The sequence below is a fragment of the Mobula birostris genome, unplaced genomic scaffold (genome assembly GCF_030028105.1).
Source record: "Mobula birostris isolate sMobBir1 unplaced genomic scaffold, sMobBir1.hap1 scaffold_2175, whole genome shotgun sequence".
Lineage (NCBI taxonomy): Eukaryota > Metazoa > Chordata > Chondrichthyes > Myliobatiformes > Myliobatidae > Mobula > Mobula birostris.
In genome coordinates, this window is record NW_027275223.1 from 1 (window position 1) to 15,184 (window position 15,184).

Sequence of the window (15,184 nt, forward strand, 5' to 3'; positions counted from 1 at the left end):
TCAGCATTTTATCATTGATAAAGATAACTCTTTGCAGAGTTTTAATTGTATAGTCAGCGTCCTCTTCAAGAGTCATCAGCTTTGCTGTATTTTCCTGAATTCGGTTCTCATGCTCAGAAAAATTTTGTTGAATTGTATCCAATTTGCCTTTAAGTCGTTGAAACTCCTCAGAAAATTCCGATTTTTGCCGTTTAAGGAAGTCACTAATTGAATCCAAAGTGACTGGGGATTCATCTGTTTCTCTTTCTTTAGCAGACGCCTTGGTTCTTTTCCCAGTCGTAGTAAAGCAGTATTAAAGTATTATAATAAGGTTTCAAAAAAAAAAGACTGGTAGGAGACAATTAAGTAAACAGGATAGGAGCAATCGAAAAACGATGCTACTCCGTCAGCTGCCAACAGCTTTCTTTGAATTTGTTTAAACTGATCCTTTCATATTTCAAATACTGAGTTATTTTTCTTTTGATGTTATGTCTTCATAGGAACATAATGACCTTGTAGGACCGGGGTTTTTTTCTGTCAACAGGATCTTTCTGAACAGGTTCCATAGTTTTTCTTTGTTTTTGGCTGTCTGTGGGGAGACAAGTCTCAGTGGTGTATACTACATACAATTTTGATAAGAAATGCTTTTTCAACTTTGATGGCAGGGAGGGTGAGATTGACCTTAGTGTAGGGTAGGACACTGTGGGCCAAAGGGCCTGTGCTGTGCTGAATAAGGAGTGGCAACCATTCAGGCACCTGCTAATACTGCATAAATTAAACCGCACGCTTTAATCGCACAGCCAGCACAACAGCAGAGATTCTGCATGACATCTAAAACTGACAAAGCTCTGTAGATATGTGGTGAAGAGTATACTGACTGGATGCATCATGGCCTGTATGGAAACACCAAAGCCCAAGAACAGAAAAGCCTACAGAAAGCAGAGGAGAAAGGCCAGGCTGGTTCAAGTCGATAAGAAGGTGACAGTAACTCTTAACAACTTCACATTACAACAGTGATGTGCAGAAGAGCATCTCTGAATAGAAACAATGCTGTGCCAAACACGTCCTTACTTAGAAATACCTACATTCCCTCAGCCCTCTATTTTTCTGAGTTCCATGTACCTGTCTATATTGTATCAGCCTCCAACACTGTCGCCAGTGGCCCATTCCACGCACTCACCACTCTCTGTGTAAAAAAAACTTACCCCTGACATCTCTGTATCTACTTCCAAGCACCTTAAAACTGTGCCCTCTCGTGTTAGCCATTTCAGCCCTGGGGAAAAGCCACAACACGTTGAATTGTATGGGTTACAGCACCAGAAGGCCACACTGGGTTCCACTCCTGTACCTGGCCACTGTGTACTTTGATAATAGGCTGACTTTCATAGGTTGAAGGAGGGAGTTTACTGTCTCTGGTCAGGACACTGACCATCTGTGTGGGAACATGGACCAGTGGGTCTGTTACATCCCGGAAGGGTCCCACCTGGTACTTTTACCCCAAACAGAGGTTCTTGGGCTCCCCTAGCAATGCCACCACATCCAGCCAGTCCCTGGGACCACTGCCAGAGTGGACGATCCCACTGACCAGTGACCCATCCTGTGCTCAGGACATCGAGGAGCAGCTAGAGGAGGAGGAGGGCTGCCCGGCAGAAAATTGCAAGCTGAGAAGGTGACAGCTGAAGGCAAGGAGAAGAAGGAGGAGGAGACATTCTGATGTTGGAGGACCAGAACTCCAAACTGATGAAGGTGAAGAGTGGACCCTCTCCTTCTCTTTACCCCTCCCCTTCTCACCCCTCTCTTCCCCCGTCCCTTCTGTCTCCCCTTTCTCTCCCTCCATCTCTGCCCTTGCTCTCTTCCCTCCCTCTCCTCTCCACCCAACTCCGCCCATCTCTTCCCTTTCTCCCTCAACCCCTCTCCACCACTCCACCTCCCCTTTCTTCTCACTCCCATCCTTCCCCTGCTTCCCCTCAACTCCCCTCTGGTCCCCACTCTACCACCCTCTCTACACCCTGCTCTATCCATCCCCACTCACCCCTCCCCACTCCCTACTCCCCTCAGCACTCCTCCCTCTCTCCTCCTTTAAACCCCTCCCTCTAACGCCTTCACTCTCTGCCCTCTCCCCCTCCCCCTCCCCACCTCACTCCTCTCCTCCTTCCCCCTCCCCCTCTTCACCTTCACCCCTCACTTCTTTCTCCCCTTCCCTGTCCGCCCTTTATACCCTCCCTTTTGGACCTCTCCCCAGTCTCCCCCATCTCCCCTCTTTCCCTTTCCCTCCCTCTCTCCCCTCCTCTCCCCCCCTCTCTCCCTCCTCTCCCCTCCCTCTCCCCCTCTCCCCCTTCTCCCCCCTCCCCCTTCTCCCCCCTCCCCCTCTCTCTCCCCTCAGCCCCCTCCCCCTGCCCCTGTTCACCCTCCCCTGCTCGCTCCTCTCCCCCTCTACTCTTCCCCCCTTCTCTGGCTCTCCACCACTCTCTCTCATTCCCCCTCTCTCTTCCCTCTTCCCGCCCCCTTTCTTGCCCTCCTCCGAGTGCCGTTTCTTTTCATTCATCCCAGTTCCATCGTCCCCTTCTCGCTCCTAATCCTGCTCTCGATCTCCTGCTGCTGCTGAGGCCGCACTTGGAGTATTGTGTTCAGTTCTGGTCGCCCTGCTGTAGGAAAGATGCCATTGAGCTGGAGAAAATGCAGAGGAGATTTACGAGGATGTTACCGGGGCTCGGGGACTGAGTTACAGAGAGAGGTTGGACAGGTTGGGACTTTATTCCTTGGAGTGTAGCAGACTGAGGGGGTCCTTACAGAGATGTATAAAACCACGAGGGGCACAGATAGGATGAATGTGCACAGTCTTTTCCCCCAGGGTTGGGCAATCAAGACCCAGATGCTCAGGATTAAGGTGAGTGGGGAAGAGAGGTGACCCAAAGGGCAATTGTTTCATCCAGAGGGGGGTCCGCCTATGGAACGAGCTGCCAGAGAAGTGGTTGACGCGGGAGCATCAACAACATTTAAAACACCCTTGGTCAGGTACACGGACACAAAAGGTTTAGGATAAAGGGCAAATGGAAGTGATTTAGATGAGTGTGTTGGTTGGCAAAAACCACTGGGCCAAAGGGTCTGTTCCAGATGTGTGTCTGTGTCTGTGTCTGTCAACCATCTCATTTTCCCACCTTCAGGAAAGGAAGCTGCTGGATGAGCGTGTGTCCGATTCTACCTCACAACTGCTCGAAGAGGAGGAGAAAGTGAAGAACATGTCTAAACTGAAGAGCAAGCACGAGGCTATCATCGCCGATCTGGAAGGTAGTAACCACTCCCCCCTCCCTCCCCCACTCCCCTGGAGGGTAACACTCCCCTCTCTGTCCCCACTCCCTGGATGGGAACACTCACCCCTCCCTCCCCACTCCCCTGGGGGGTAACACTCCCCCCACCCTCCCCACTCCCCCGGGTGGTAACACTCCTCCCTCCCTCCCCACTCCCCTGGGGGATAACACTCCCCCCCCACTCCCTGGGTGGGAACACTCACCCCTCCCCCACTCCCCTGGGGGTAACACTCCCCCCACCCTCCCCACTCCCCCGGGTGGTAACACTCCTCCCTCCCTCCCCACTCCCCTGGGGGATAACACTCCCCCCCTCCCCACTCCCTGGGTGGGAACACTCACCCCTCCCCACTCCCTGGGGGATAACACTCCCCTCTCTGTCCCCACTCCCCCTGGGCGTGAACATTCCTCCCTCCTCCCCACTCCTCTGGGTGGAACACTCCCCCCTCCCTCCCTACTCCCCTGGGGGATAACACTCCCCCCACAATCCCCACTCCCCCAGGTGGTAACACTCCTCCCTCCCTCCCCACTCCTCTGGGTGGGACACTCCCCCCTCCCCACTCCACTGGGTGGTAACACTCCCCCCACCCTCCCCACTCCCTGGGTGGGAACACTCACCCCTCCCCACTCCCCTGGGTGGTAACACTCCCACCACCCTACCCACTTCCCTGGGGGGTAACGATCCCCTCTCTGTCCCCACTCCCTGGGTGGGAACACTCACCCCTCCCTCCCACACTCCCCTGGGGGGTAACACTCCCCCCTCCCTCCCCACTCCCCTGGGGCTAACACTGCCCTCTCTGTCCCCGCTCCCTGGGTGGGAACACTCACTCCTCCACTCCCCTGGGGGATAACACTCCCCTCTCTGTCCCCACTCCCTGGGTGGGAACATTCACCCCACCCTCCCCACTCCCCTGGGGGGTAACACTCCCCCCAGCCTCCCATTCCTATGGGGGATAACACTCCCCTCTCTGTCCCCACTCCCTGGTGGGAACACTCCCCCATCCCTCCCCACTCCCCTGGGGATAACACTCCCCTCTCTGTCCCCACTCCCTGGGTGGGAACACACACCCACCCTCCCCACTCCCCTGGGGGGCAACACTCCCCCCCTCCCTCCCCACTCCCCTGGGGGATAACAATCCCCTCTCTATCCCCACTCCCTGGGTGGGAACACTCACCCCACCCTCCCCACTCCCCTGATTGGTAACACTTCCCCCTCCCTCCCCACTCCCCTTGGGGTAACACTCCCCTCTCTGTCCCCACTCCCTGGGTGGAACACTCACGCCTCCCTCCCCACTCCCCTGATTGGTAACACTTCCCCCTCCCTCCCCACTCCCCTTGGGGGTAACACTCCCCTCTTTGTCCCCACTCCCTGAGTGGGAAACACTCACCCCTCCCTCCCCACTCCCCGGGGGGGTAACACTCCCCCCTCCCTCCCCACTCCCCTGGGTGTAACACTCCCTTCTCTGTCCCCACTCCCTGGGTGGGAACACTCACCCTTCCCTCCCAACTCCCTGGGGGGGTAACACTCCCCCACCCTCCCCACTCCCCCGGGTGGTAACACTCCTCCCCCCCCACTCCCCTCTCTGTCCCCCACTCCTGGGTGGGAACACTCACCCTTCCCTCCCCACTCCCCTGGGGGTAACACTCTCCCTCCCTCCCCACTCCCTAGGGGGTAACACTCCCCTCTCTGTCCCCACTCCCTGGGTGGGAACACTCACCCGTCCCTCCCACTCCCTAGGGGGGGGTAACACTCCCCCCTCCCTGCCCACTCCCCTTGGGTGTAACACTCCCCTCTCTGTCCCCACTCCTGGGTGGGAACACTCCCCTCACCCTCCCCACTCCCCTGGGGGGGGTAACACTCCCCCCACCCTCCCCACTCCCCTGGGTGGTAACACTCCTCCCTCCCCACTCCCCTGGGGGATAACACTCCCCTCTCTGTCCCCACTCCCTGGTGGGAACACTCACCCCTCCCCACTCCCCTGGGGATAACACTCCCCTCTCTGTCCCCACTCACCTGGGTGGTAACACTCCTCCCTCCACACTCTCCTGGGGGATAACACTCCCCTCTCTGTCCCCACTCCCTGGGTGGGAACACTCACACCCTTCCTCCCCACTCCCCTGGGGGTAACACTCTCCCCTCCCTCCCCACTCCCCTGGGGGATAACACTCACCCCACCCTCCCCACTCCCCTGATGTGTAACACTCCCCCCTCCCTCCCCACTCCCCTGGGGGATAACACTCCCCTCTCTGTCCCCACTCCCTGGGTGGGAACACTCACCCCTCCCCACTCCCCTGGGTGGTAACACTCCTCCCGCCCTCCCCATTCCCCTGGGTGGTAATACTCCCCCCTCCCTCCCCACTCCCCTGGGTGGTAACACTCCCCCTCCCCTCTCCCCGGGTGGTAGTACTTCCCCCTCCTTCCCCACTCCCTGGGTGGTAACACTCCCCTCTCCCTCCCCATTCCCCTGGGTGGTAACACTCCCCCCTCCCTCCCCACTCCCTGGTGGTAACACTCCTCCCTTCCTCCCCACTCCCCTGGGTGGGATTGGTCTGTACACACAGAATCTGCCTATCACCCTTCCACTGTCTACGGGTCAGGAGTGCAATTCTACTGTGCACCTCAGCCTTTATGGTCCGGTCTGGTGCAGTATTCTCTCACAATGTATTGAAGCTACAGCAAGCTGTAAAGGTTGTTGACTGCAGTTCTGTAGTCTATCTGTATGTGTACAGTGAAAGAAGCGCGGGTAAAATCATTGCGGACACTCCCCAAAGTGCCTTTTCCCTTCTGAAAGCGCTAGAGGGCTGTTTCACATCGTCCATCATCGTCCCTGTACCTAAGGAAACCATGCCTAAATGACTGGTGCCTGTCGCTGTCACCTCAATGATAAGCAAATGCTTTGAGAGGCTGGCCAAGGACTACATCTGCAGCATGCTACCACCCACACTGGACCCCCTACAATTCCCTACCGATGGAACCGGTCTACCGATGACGCCATAGCCACAGCACTACACGCCGTCCTCACTCACCTGGAGAAGAGGGATGCATACGTTAGAATGCTGTTCCTGGACTACAGTTCGGTATTGAACACCATCATTTTCTCCAGACTTGACAGGGAGCTCAGAGTGCTCGGCCTAAAACTCCACCTTGTGCAACTGGATCCTAGACTCCCTGTTGGATCACCAACAGGTGGTGAGGACAGGCTCCCTCACCTCTGCCCCTCTGACCCTCCACACAGGTGTCCCTCCAAGGTTGTGTTCTGAATCTCCTTCTCTGCTCCCTTTACACCCACGACTGTACTGTCACACACAGCTTCATCCTGCTGATCAAATTCACAGATAACATGACATTGATCGGCTTTATATCTACCGGTGATGAGACAGCCTACCGAGGAGAGGTTAACACCCTGACAACAATGGTTCCAGGATAACAACCTCTCCCTCAATGCCAAAAAAACAAAAGAGCTGATTGTGGATTACAGGTGGAATGGAGACAGGCTCGGTCTGATCAACATCAATGGGTCTGCAGTTGGGAGGGTGAGTAGTTTCACCTTCCTCGGTCACACACACATCACCGATGATCTCACCTGGACTGTACACACCGGCTTTGTGGCAAAGAAAGCACTACAGTGTCTCTTCCACCTCAGCAACTGAAGAAGTTCTGCATGGGCTCCCAAATCCTCAGGACCTGTACAGGGGCACATTGAGAGCATCCTGACTGGCTGTATTACCGCCTGGTATGGAATCTGCACCAAACTTGATCGCTGGGCACTGCAGAGAGTGGTACAGACAAGCCCAGCGCATCTTGTGGATGTGAACCTCCTCCACTGAGGACATTTACAGCAGCAGGTGCAGAAAGAAGGCCTGGAAGATCATCAGGGACACCAGTCACCCTGACCATAAACTGATTCAGCTGCTTCTGTCTAACAGTGGTACCTCAGTATTACAGCCAGGGACCAACAGGCTAAGGGACAGCCTCTTTCTACCAGCCATTAATCTTTAAATTTACATGTCTGTACATTGCAAAGGAGTCAAGACACAAAGATTTTTACTCCCTCACATTATGGGATGGATGTAAGATTTAAATAAATTCTAATTCTAATTCAAACAAAAATGTTACACCATTATTGAAAGTTACTTTTCCCAGGCAATTAATCTGATCAACCATTCTAGTTGTCCACCCAGCTCCCTCTATCTGTCGTTCCCCTCACTTGACTGCACAGTAAACACTTTAAATTACTTGCTATCCTGCTGTTTATGTTGGAAATACATGCTGGCATTTATGTGTTTGTGCACGTTTTATTCCATATTTGTACCTTAACCTCGAACGTTTTTTTCTAAATTACTTCTTGTTGAATGTTGCTTTCTGGTGCATGTCATGCCCTCACTGACACACCACAACATGTAAATGTTGAGGACTCCGTCGGTCGGGGTCGACAATAGTGTTGCATGCCAGCTGTCTGCATGATACACAAACCAGGGCAGTACAACAGATTAGATTAGATTATGAGGACATTCAGTCCTCGTTTATTGTCATTTAGAAATGCATGCATTAGAAACTGATACAATGTTCCTCCAGATAGATATCACAGAAACACAGGACAAACCAAGACTAAGACTGACATAACCACATAATTATAACATATAGTTACAACAGTGCAAAGCAATACCGTAATTTGATAAAGAGCAGACCATGGGCAGGGTAAAAAAAAGTCTCAAGTCCCGATAGCCCCATCATCTCACGCAGACGGTAGAAGGGAGAAACTCTCCCTGCCATGAGCCTCCAAGCACCGCAAACTTGCCGATGCGTTGGAAGCACCCGACCGCAGCGGACTCTGAGTCCGTCCAAAAACTTCGAGCCTCCAACCAGCCCTCCGACACCGAGCACCATCTCTGCCGAGTGCTTCAACCCTGCCCCAGCCGCCGAGCAACAAGCAAAGCTGAGGACTCAGGGCCTTCTCCTCTGGAGATTCTGGATCACACAGTAGCAGCGGCAGCGAAACAGGCATTTCAGAAATTTCTCCAGATGTTCCTCCATACGCTCACATCTGGCTCCATCAAATCAGGATTGTGCACGGCACCCTACTTGACAGATAACAGATGTCATTCACCGGAGTGGCCACGTCACAATCTCCATCAGCACAGGAGCACCAGAGGGAGAGCAAGCCGTTGCCTGTGTAACAGGCTCAGCAGATCAATCAAAAGGAATGACGGAGACCGATACAGTTTGGCACCAGTGGTGTTGCAGGAGTTACCAGTCAGCATTGACCTCGACGAAGGACACGGCAGGAGAGGTAGAATTCAGGCTGAAGCACAGAGGATGAGGCATTCTCCACCCAGCATCTTGTTGGTGATTGTACAGTCACTGGAAAATAAGATTGTCGATCTCAGGGCAAGGCTGCAGTATCAGAGGCAGATGAGACCATTCTCAGCTGATTGTTGTGTTGACACTTGGTTAAATGTAGATGCTCTGATGGAGTGATTTGGCCAGAAGGTTTTGCGATTTTCAGAATGGATCATACCATGATCTCTGGTAAGGAAAAAGGTGGCAGCGTCAATTCTCGTTGGTGTTTGGATGAGAAGGTAATGTTGACATCTTGTTCCTTCACTTAGAGCAATGAATGATTAAACGTAGACCATTCTACTTGCCTCGGGAGTTCTCATCCATGATCCTGACTGCAGATTACATAATACCAACAGCCGATTATAAGCAAGCTCCCACGAACCTGCACGATGCTCTCTCTAAGCAAGAAACTGCCCGTCCTGATGCATTTCAAATTATAGTTGGCGACTTTAACTAGGCCGGTTTGAAGAAAATACTGGACATATCACCAGCACATAACATAGAAACATAGAAAACCTACAGCACAATACAGACCCTTCGGCCCACAAAGTTGTGCTGAACATGTCCCTACCTTAGAAATTACTAGGCTTACCTATAGCCCTCTATTTTTCTAAGCTCCATGTACCTATCCAAAAGTTTCTTAAAAGACCTTATTGTATCTGCCCCCACCACCATTGCCGGCAGCCCATTCCACGCACTCACCACTCTCTGAGTAAAAAACTTACCCCTGACATCTCCTCTGTACCGACTCCCCAGCACCTTAAACCTGTGTCCTCTTGTGGCAACCATTTCAGCCCTGGGACAAGCTTTTCACTATCCACATGATCAATGACTCTCATTATCGTATACACCTCTATCAAGTCACCTCTCATCCTCTGTCGCTCCAAGGAGAAAAGGCCGAATTTGCTCACCCTATTCTCATAAGGCATGCTGCCCAATCCAGGCAACATCCTCTGCAAGTTGGATCATTTGGCTGTACTCCTGCTACCTGCATACAGACAGAGCCTGAAGAGCAAGGCTCCAGAGATCATGACGGCCAAGAGGCTGAAGAACAGTTACGGGATTGCCTTGAGTCCGTGTGCAAGAACTCGTTTGAGGACCTGAATGACTACACCAGGGTCATTACGGACTTTATTAAAACAGCTGTGGATGAGGATGTCCCCGTGAAATCGTTCAAGGGTTTCCCCAGTCAGAAGCCCTGCATGAACAACAAAATCCAGAATCTGCTGAGAGCCAGGTCAGAGGCGTTCAAGTCTGGAGATCAAGAATGCTATAAGGGCGCAGGTGTGATCTCTGGAGAGCCAACTCATGGGAAAAGTGGAGATTCCGGACGAGACTGGAATCAACGAGGGATGCTCGATGGCTGTGTCAGGATTTGAATGCCATAACCTCCTACAAAGATAAATCTTGCGACATAGGGGACAGCAGAGCTTCACTTCCAGATGAGTCCAATGCCTTTGATGCTCACTTTGATCACTAGAACAGGGAGGAACCAGCACACACCCCCTTGTCTCCTGATGATCCTTTGGTCTCAGAATCCAAAGATAATATGCAGAGTACCAGCAAGAGAGTGAATCCAAAGAAGGCATCCAGTCTGGACAGAGTACCTGGCCCCGTACTGAGGTCCTGTGCTGACCAACTGGTTGGTGTGTTCACGGGTATCTTCAGCCTCTCGCCCCAGTGGTGTGAGGTACCCATCTGCTTGAAGCAGGCTTCATCCATGCCAGTGCCCAGGAAGAACTTGGCAACCTGCCTGAGTGACTATCACCCTGTGACACTTGAATCCTCAGTGCGGAAATGTTTTGAGAGGTTGGTGATGAAACATATCAGCTCCTGTCTGAATGTGACTTGGATCTGCACCAATTCGCCTCCGGAAGCAACAGGTCCACAGCAGATGCCATCTCATTAGCCCTTCACACAACCCGGCAACATCAGGACAGCAAAGATGCAAACATCAGGATGCTCCTTATCGATTCCAGCTCGGCATTTAACACCATCGTCCCCTCAAAGGTAATCAGTAAACTCTAAGACCTGGTCCTCACTACCCCCTTGTGCAATTGGATCCTGGATTTCCTCACTTGTAGACCCCAGTTAGTTTGGATTGACAAAAACAGTTCCACAATCTCCATCAGCACAGGAGCACCACAGGGATGTGTGCTTAGCCCCCTGCTCTACTCACTTTATATCTATGACTGTGAGGTTAAGTACAGCTCCAGCACCACATACACATTTGCTGACGACACCACTGTTGTGGGTTGTATCAAAGGGGGTGATGAATCAGCTTACAGGAGAGAGATTGAAAACTTGGCTGTGGTGTCTGAGGAACTGATTGTAGACTTCAGGAGAGGGAAACCAGAGGTCCATGAGCCAGTAATCATCAGAGGATCAGGGGTGCAGACAGTCAGTAACTTTAAATTCCTGAGTGTCACCATCTCAGAGGACCTGTCCTGGACCCATCATTTAAATATTATTGTGAAGAAAGCACGACAGTGCCTTTACCTCCTTGGGAGTTTGCGGAGAATCGACAATTCATCGAAAACCTTGGCAAACTCTATCAATGTGTGGTGGAAAGTGTGCTGACTGGCTGCGTTACGGCCTGGTATGGGGACACCAATGTCTTTGAGCAGATAATCCTACAGAAGGTAGTGGATTTGGCGCAGTACATCAGAGGTAAAACCTCCCAATCATTGAGCATATCTACGTAAAACATTGCCATAGGAAAGCAACATCCATCATCAAAGATCCTCACCACTCAGGCCAGGCTCTTTTCTCACTGCTGCCATCAGGTAGACGGTACAGGAGCCTCAGGACTCGCACCACCAGGTTCAAGAACAGTTACTACCCGTCAACCATCAGGCTTTTAAACAAAAGGGGATAGCTACACTCCTTTAAGGATTCTGTTAGCTTGTTCATTATTTATTGCTATTTATTTATATCTGTCTTTGCGCAGTTTGGTGACAGATCCTGTTTACAGATTTGCTAAGTATACCCGCAGAAAAAGACTCTCAGGGTTGTATGTGGTGACAAGTATGTACTCTAATGATTTTACCTTGACTTTGACTTTTGATGTTAGGGACGCTTTTCCTTCAGGATTTACTCCCGAAGCCTTCCCTATGAGTGGGTATAGCTGCAAGGCAGCAGAGATCAGAGTTTCCCTTCTAAATGAGCTGCCAGCCACAAATGACAAGCCCATTTGCCTAAAGCCACTGGTTTCACAGCACCATTCACCTGCCTTTGCCCCTTCTCCTGTCAGTAGAAATAGTTCCACCGGGCCCAGGGGTACATGGACATGTTTCACTGAAAGTAGAGTCACAGGTAGACAGGAACCCTTGGGAGTGTTGTAGAACAGAGGGACCCAGGGGTACGTGAACATGTTTCACTGAAAGTGGTAGACACAGTGGTGAAAAGACATTTGGAACGCTGGCCTTCACCAGTCAGGGCACTGAGTACAGGAGTTGGGACGTTATGTTGCAGTTGTACAAGACGTTGGTGGGATCACGCTTGGAGTATTGTGTTCAGTTCTTGTCACCCTGCTGCAGGAAAGATGCCATTGAGCTGGGAAGAGTGCAGAGAAGATTTACGAGGATGTTACCGGGGCTCGGGGACTGAGTTACGGAGAGAGGTTGGACAGGTTGGGACTTTATTCATTGAAGTGTAGGAGACTGAAGGGGGCCTTACAGAGGTGTATAAAACCACGAGAAGCACAGATAGGGTGAATGTGTAATTATCTGGATAGACAGGGTCTGATTAGGCATAGTCAGCATGGATTTGTGCGTGGAAGGTCATGTTTGACAATTCTTACTGAATTTTTTGAAAGTTACTAGGAAAGTTGACCGAGAGTAAAGCAGTGGATGTTGTCTGTGTGGACTTCAGTAAGGCCTTTGACAAGGTTCCACCCGGAAGGTTAGTTAGGAAGGTTCAATCGTTAGGTATTAATATTGAAGTAGTAAAATGGATTAAACAGTGGCTGGATAGGAGACGCCAGAGAGTAGTGGTGGATAACTGTTTGTCAGATTGGAGGCCAGTGACTAGTGGTGTGCCTCAGGGATCTGTACTGGGTCCAATGTTGTTTGTCATATCTATTAATGATCTGGATGATGGGGTGGTAAATTGGATTAGTAAGTATGCAGATGACACTAAGATAGGTGGAGTTGTGGATAATGAAGTAGGTTTTCAAAGCTTGCAGAGAGATTTAGGCCAGTTAGAAGAGTGGGCTGAAAGATGGCAGATGGAGCTTAATGCTGATAAATGTGAGGTGCTACATTTTGGTAGGACTAATCAAAATAGGACATACATGGTAAATTCTAGGGCATTGAAGAATACAGTAGAACAGAGAGATCTAGGAATAATGGTGCATAGTTCCCTGAAGGTGGAATCTCATGTGGATAGGGTGGTGAAGAAAGCTCTTGGTATGCTGGCCTTTATAAATCAGAGCATTGAGTATAGGAGTTGGGATGTAATGTTGAAATTGTACAAGGCATTGGTGAGGCCAAATTTGGAGTATTGTGTACAGTTTTGGTCATGAATTATAGGAAAAATGTCAACAAAATAGAGAGGGTACAGAGAAGATTTATGAGAACGTTACCTGGGTTTCATCACCTAAGTTACAGAGAAAGGTTGAACAAGTTGGGTCTTTATTCTTTGGAGCGTAGAAGGTTAAGGGGGGACTTGATAGAGAAATTTAAAATTATGAGGGGGATAGATAGAGTTGACATGGATAGACTTTTTCCATTGAGAGTGGGGGAGATTCAAACAAGAGGACATGAGTTGAGAGTTAAAGGGCAAAAGTTTAGGGGTAACATGAGGGGGAACTTTTTTACTCAGAGAGTGGTAGCTGTGTGGAACGAGCTTCCAGCAGAAATGGTTGAGGCAGGTTCGATGTTGTCATTTAAAGTTAAATTGGATAGATATATGGACAGGAAAGGAATGGAGGGTTATGGGCTGAGTGCAGGTCGGTGGGACTAGGTGAGAGTAAGAGTTCAGCATGGACTAGAAGGGCCGAGATGCCCTGTTTCCGTGCTGTAATTGCTATATGGTTATATGGTCTTTTTCTCCAGGGCTGGGCAATTAAGAAGCAGAGGATACAGGTTTAAGGTGAGAGGGGAGGGAGATTCAAGAGGGACATGAGCAACTTTTTCACCCAGAGAGTGGTCCATCTATGGAAGGAGCTGCCAGCGAAAGTGGTTGAGGCAGGTACATTAACAATATTTAAAAGGCCAGTGGACAGTTACACGGATAGGAAACGTTCAGAGGGATACGGGGCAAACATGGGCAGAAAGAGGATAAGCTGAAGCGACTGTTTACGCGCTGTGTTGCTGTACAGTGCTCGGTCTAAGGGCAGCATTGGGAATGCATACCTGACGAGAATCTATATCCCGCACAGATCGTCTGAAGAAGGAGGAGAAGGGTAGACAGGAGCTAGAGAAGGCGAGGAGGAAGCTGGATGGTGAGTCGGCTGATCTGCAGGAACAACTGGCTGAGACACAACAGCAGCTACAGGAGCTGAGGGTGCAAATCGTCAAGAAGGAGGAGGAACTTCAGACCTCACTGTCCCGGTAAACAGTCAGAGAGAGGGACGAGGAGGGGTGGGGTGTCTGCACTGTCCCGGTAACCCGTCACAGAGAGAGGGAGAGTCTGCACTGTCCTGGTAACCCGTCACAGAGAGAGGGACGAGGAGGGGTGGGGTGTCTGTACTGTCCCGGTAACCCGTCACAGAGGGAGGGACGAGGAGGAGTGGGGTGTCTGCATTGTCCCATAATCCATCACAGAGAGAGAGAGAGATGGGGAATGGGGGAGAGAGAGAGAGTTTGCACTATCCTGGTAACCCATCAGAGAGAGAGAGAGAGAGATTGCGGGGTGGGGGAGGAAGGGGGAGAGAGAGGCACTGTCTTGGTAACCAGTCAGAGAGCGAGAAGAGGAAGGGAGGGGAGAGAGAGAGAGGGTCTACACTAACCCATCACAGAGAGGGAGAGAGATGGGGGGGGTGGAGGAAGGGAGAAGGGGGGGAGAGAGAGTTTGCACTGTCCCGGTAACCCGTCGCGGAGAGAGGGACGAAGAGGGGAGTGGGGGAGAGAGAGAGTTTGCACTGTTCCAGTAACCCATCACAGAGAGAGAAAGAGATGGGGGGCAGGGGGGATGAGGAGGGAAAAGAGGGAGAGAGAGTTTGCACTTTCCTGGTAATCCATCACAGAAAGAGACGGAGGGGGTGGCAACTGGGGGTAGGAGGGGAGTGGGGAGAGAAGGTCTTTGCTGTCCAGATAACCAGTCATAGAAAGAGGAACAAGGAGGGGCAAGAGTGTCTGCATTGTCCCAGTAACCCGTCACAGAGAGAGAGAGACGGTGGTGGGGAGAGAGAGTCTGCACTGACCTGGTAACCCGACACAAAGAGGGAGAGAGGGGAGGGCAAGGTGGAGTCCCTCACCTCTGTCTCCCTTCCATTCACCCTTCCCCTCTGTGTGACTCATTCTCCCCTACTCTCTCCCTCTCCCAATCTCTCCCCCCACACTCCCCACCCCGCACTCTCGCACCCACCACACTCTCTGCTCATCTCTCGCTCCCC

The 15,184-nt window shown here is 51.6% G+C and overlaps 1 pseudogene; it reads left to right on the forward strand.

Moving 5' to 3' along the window:
* Window positions 1-1,484: 1,484 nt before the first annotated feature.
* Window positions 1,485-15,184, forward strand: part of LOC140192691 (uncharacterized) — a 58,333-nt pseudogene continuing 44,633 nt past the window's right edge.